We start from the raw sequence: 5912 nt of genomic DNA, 5'->3' as shown, positions 1-5912 counted from the left end.
AGCACACAGGACAAAAAAGCAGTGAAGGGAAGTCTGCACCATGAGTATCTGGTTCCAAGGAGCTTCTAAATTGACATTTGAGCTGTTAAACCAATTTTCTTAAAGGACAAATGTAGATCAGGATGCACTCTGGAGAAAATTCTGTTTTTCTCATTTCTCTTGTCAGAGTCTGTTTTATCTAGCTTCTCCTCCAGAAACCAGACTTCATAATTTGCCTGTACCCATGGTTAGCACCTGTTTTTCTCCCGTTACCTTTTCACCATCTATCATATAATTTTTCTTTATAATCAAAAGGTAACTTGCTTACAATGAACAACATCCAAATGCCCAACCCAGAAGAAGTAAGCCAGGAAAATCTGGAAGATGCACTGAAATGATGTATTTCGGCAAAATATTGGTGATGAAAAGACAACAGTTCAGCTTGTTGCCAGAAGCAAATACTACTTTTGCTGGGTGGTTGAGTAATTGGCTTTCAGTTGCATCTGTGGGAGGTTGCTAGAAATGCTGTTTCTGGGTTGTTAGCATCATGAGTTGACAGGAAGAGCAGACAAATGAGTAGCCAGTAACATCATAGCTGAATGAAAGAAATACCTGGCTCCTGTGCCTGCAGTTGTTCAGTGGAACAGTGAACTGTATGGATGTAGCGGAACTTCGTAGTATCTGGATTTGGACACCGGTGACTCTGCTTGGGTGAATTAGTGGGGAGGAGTGTGAGTGCTGGGAAACCAAGCACAAGTCTATAACTGTCAGCAAATAGCTGGAAATTGTTTTGGAAAACAGCTCAGATAGCTATTTGGGATAGGGGAGCCTTGGATCAAAATTAGACGTCTTTTATCCTATACCTGTTCTTTGCCCTTTTCCCAGAATTTTCCTGCTGGGGATCAGAATATAAAGAAATAGGATGACTCTTGTCAATATATAATGGATATGAACAAAACTAAACACTATTTATGCATTTTTTATGTGATAAAGAAGAAATAGCAGAAACCACTAGTTTAATTAATTATTAATAGTACCTTTTCGTATTAGCTTATCAATTACAATAAATAGAAGCAATGCATTAGACCTTTTAAAAACTGAAACATGTGGTTTTGTTTTTTTTTTTCATTTAGCATATTTACACTAAGATTCCATATTGCTATTTTCTACATTGGCATGATAGTACCTAGTACCTTAACCTTCCTAGTCCATCGAAAAAGATGTTTAACTACCTGACATAGACTGTTATTCTTATTACTAAAAATTATTTCTGTCATTCAGGTAACATCTTTTAATCAAGGTGACCCAATGGCATTGTTGAAGATTTCATAGATTATTTTGCTCTCTTTTTTTATTTTTTCAGTTGTCAAAATGAAAACAAGTTATCAAGCTACAACTTTAAGGCTTATCAAGGCTGTAATGTTGAATGCTAGGTTTACTCTTTTGTGTATTTCCCAGGTGGATTTCAGACTGACAGGGATGAGAAGTCACTTTTTTGAAATCGTAAGACCTTCGTCTCACCTCTATAACACAACAAAGGTTTATCAAACTAGCAAAAGCAACTTTAGAAGGGATAAGAAGAAAAAACGTAAAAAAAAAAAAAAAGAAGCAATAGCTCAACAGCTCAACAGCTGACAGCAGGGTGAAGAAGTTCTTCAGGTCAGATTGAATCTCTTCTTTTTGATGGGTAACGACATAAAAAACTCATCACTCATACTCTTACACTAGCTGGGATAATATTATGATGCTATTTCTTTACAGACAGCAGCTGGAATATGACAATCCATTTCAAATATTCTTCTTTATCCAAATGCTACAAAAAAAATTAATAGCTCACCCAAATGCAATTTTTCTAATTACAGTATTTCTAATACTGAACTGCACCGTTGTTAGAATTATTTATTTCAGGATAAAATTAGTAGGACGCAGAAATTAGTAAAACTCGGTTTAATGATCACTCCATCAAAGGATAGTTAGGCATGAATCAGATATAGGCTTGAAAGAGTGTATGCTCTAATGAGATTTCACAGCTGTGGATGCTTGTGTATATACTACCTAGAGATACTGGGTTCAGATTCATTTGGCTTGGCTTCTGTGTAAGTCTCTGTTACTGTGGTCCAAGTATCTTCGAAGACTATGAGAGAATGTTAATTTCAGTGTTTTATTTGGCCATTAATACCTGCCTTTGGTACCTACATACTGTGAGTAATATCAAATGAAGGCATTCAAAAGGATGAGCATTGGTATTCTTATGAGGATGGACGAAAGTCTGACATTTTTCTGTATGTTCTGAATTCATATTAAAACATATTAGTAGGAGTTTCCCTTTTGCCATGTTCTCCCACTTCAATTGCTCATTAGCAAGTGATTTGTACAATATAACTCAGACCACCCGATTCAAGAGTCTTTGTCAAACCTTTTGGATTCATAATCTTCTTTTGGGTTATGTTAGAACATAGAGCTTGTAATATTTCCTTTCTTTCATCTTAATGTTTCTGTCTTCAACATCCAAAAAGAAGATAAAATGCATGTGTTAAAATTGCATTTAATACTTTAACAGTAGTGATTAGAAAACATTGATTTTGACCTTTATTAGTGATCTTGTTTTAAGGTTTTCCATGAGGTGTAGTTTAAGAATACTTAAGTATTCCACAGACAAATAAAGCTCCATTGCATGACATTTGGCTGGTTATGTTACAGTTCAGGATGTTAAACAGCATGTGCTTAATGCACATCAACTCAGATTGTAAGGGACACCAGACGTATTTTCTCCTGCATTCTAAAGGCCAGAATTAGCTGAGGAGTTAAAATTTCTGTGCTGCCAATATTGCCATGTTCTTACACCAACAGCTTGTTTAGGTCAATATACATGCATTGGAAATATCTAGAAAGGATAGTGAACTCCATGAACTTCAGGAGGGATCTTTCTCTCATGCTTCTCTTTGACTTCTAGCGATTTCACAGTATGTCATCTTCCATAGTAAATTAACATAAAGGACTTTACTATTATGTCTATTTTTGAGATACTTGTTAAAGTCCCGTGGTAGACACATTTGACATTTCTTTTGGGGTTACACTAAAATAAGGTAATTTTTTTTTGTTCCTTCAGTTTAACATTGGCAGTTAAAAATGGGGAACATATACCAATTCAGAGAGGAAAAGCCCATGAATATCATAACCCCACTGGAAAATGCAATGAAAAATGAGCTGTGCGCTTCCCTCAACCCTCCTCTGATTTCCAAGAAAGGAATTAGAAATCTCAAGAGGGGAATAAAAATTGTGGGAGTAATTATTCATCACCCTACAGAATTCACAGAGGAAATGCACTGCATACAGATTTCTTAACATATTCTTATTTTGAAACTTAATTATAATAAATAGTATTTCCCATTATCATGCAAATAAACAAGATGTTCCTCACGCATATGTCTGATGTGCTCTGCTGTCCTTAGAGAAGGTCCTATTTTATTTTGCATTGGGAAAGATACCAAATCAGTAGTTTGGATGTGACCTACCTGACAACTGGAAAAGTTTAGATCATGCCGTTAATCTTCTGATTAACATTCACCTATGCAAAAATTTGAAACATCCACTAATTATTGAGGAGGTTTATATCTAGAATTAAGCTGTGCTTTTCAGGAACCTCTCCACATCCATATTCTTACATCTTCCTGAAAATGGGCCACATACCTAATTCTGAGGTATGGATCAGAAACACCCTAGTGGGTGGCTATGGGATTTCTTTGTTCCTTTGTTGAAGAATATTGACTGGATTTAGCAGATTATGGGTAGTGACCTGTTTAAGCATTTTCACCACAATGAAATACATTTTTCTATGAGCATAGGTACAGCCAGAATTTCAAATTTTTTCCACTTTTTTGAACACTGTTTCTTCTGTGTCAAAGAGATTCTAGGAAAGGGTTTGTTCCTAGCACAGCACAGTGTTAGACTCGCGCTTCTCCATCTCAGGTACAGCAGGGAGATGACACCCACAGAGGATGGGAAGGGGAGTAGCATTATCTGTGAAGTGACATGAAACGCTAATTCACAAAAAGGTGAAAGGAAAACTTTGTAGGAAACAAACTATCCTCGAGCCAACCCTATCACACTCGGCTGAACGTGTGATTTGTACTTTTGCTAGAGAAAAAGTAATTCTAAATTGCTGGGAAGCTTGGGAGGCAGGGATGAAGTGATGCTAGGACTTCCAAGCAGTTCTCTGCTAGCTTGCCCTCTGATGCTCTTCTACCAGTACTGAAGAGGGGATGCAAACAGATGCTTTTGAAGCAACTAAATATTAGACTTTTAGATGAGATATTTGAACTTATATGTCAAGACCAAAGTAGTGTACAACGCATAAGCAAAGATATTTATAGTGTGAAATGTGACATCTCCTGCATTAATAAGTCTTTAGAAAAACTAATACCTGTGTTTCTAACAAAAGTAAAAATCAAGTGTCAGTGACTCCTCAATGGGAAGATTTCCTATTATTGATGAATACACAGTGTATATGATTCCCCTGCTTTTGGGAGCTGTCAATTTGTATTTTCTGTGCCTTGGTAACAGATCACAGCTTGAAGTGCCATTTTAACCTAAGGAAGGAAAGCAGGCTTACTAATAGCAACACATATACATGAATTGTGACATTCTTTCTATTCATAGAATTCCCTCCGTTTTGTTTTGTTGTGTGAAAAATGGTTGTATTGGGTGTAAAAAACCTCATTGTCTCTGTCTACCGCAAAGGAAGAAGTACATGAAGTTCATCCTCTCACATCTCTCAGTTGACTGAGATAGAAAGGTTACCAGTGGTTCCATTCTTTTGTTTTTATTTGGTTTTATTTTCTCTTGTGATCCAGGACTGATCTGATATCATTGTGTCAGTTCAGAAAGCGTCCATATCTGCAAATCTTAAATGAAAGGAAGAATTTGCTCCTGTTCAGTTAAGTATTTTGAGGGACAGTTCCTCAGTATTGCACTTGTCCTCAGCTTTCTTTGTGGTGAGCTTAAGTGTCTTAATCACAGGCCAATTTCTATGAAGCTCTAAGTACCAAATTCTTGTGTCAGATGAACCTAACACTTCAGCATTAAATTCCCATAAACAGAAGCGCACAGAAAACTTCTCTACTGGAACACTTAAGTCTAAATCCCTTTTGAGGATTTATCTCAAGTTTCTTTCCCCATGTAGTAGCACTGTAGGTGTGCAAAGAGAGACATCCAGAACAAACCATGTGGTGCAGCCAGGATACAAGGCAGATGAGAAGAGAGTGTAAGAAAGAAATAAGTGGATTTTAAGGAAGAATTGAAAGAACCAGAAATACTGTAGCTGGCAGACTTTTCTTTTTTTCTTCATCACCAAATCCCTTTTCTGTGATAAAGCAATTCTCTAGAAATTATACAACCCCACGCAAAATCAAGACCTGAACAAAATAAAGGGAGAGCATAAAATCCAAAGCAAATAAGCTCTGAGCTGTGAACTGGGAATTAGCAAACTATTCAGAAATCCACGGCCTTATTCAGGGTCCGATAGGGTTGGACTGGGCCACTTAGCAGGAAATTATTTGTTTTACCTCTATTTTATTGTGTGATGTTTAATCATCAGTATGAAAGATAAATGCCTGCAATGAAGAACTCACCGTGGCTTAGTTGAATTCTAATTATTCTTTAGTTGATTTCTAACTATTCTAGTTGAATACTAACATTTTTCTATGTCTTTTTCAGCATTTTTGGCTGTTTACCTTTATTTTACAGCTTGTTCATTATCATCAATGATAACCCAGACAGCTACTAGGTTAAGACCTCCAATGTACTACAGCTAACAGCATTTGCTGCATATGCCAAAAAATTACCCATGTTTAAGAGAAAATATGATTTGACTGATAATTTTTGCTGTCTTGATCAAAGAAGTGCGTTTTGTCAAAGTGCTACTTTGACTTAAA

The sequence above is a fragment of the Rissa tridactyla genome, chromosome 1 (genome assembly GCF_028500815.1).
Source record: "Rissa tridactyla isolate bRisTri1 chromosome 1, bRisTri1.patW.cur.20221130, whole genome shotgun sequence".
Classification (NCBI taxonomy): Eukaryota; Metazoa; Chordata; class Aves; order Charadriiformes; family Laridae; genus Rissa; species Rissa tridactyla.
Note: the sequence above shows the minus strand (reverse complement) of the source record.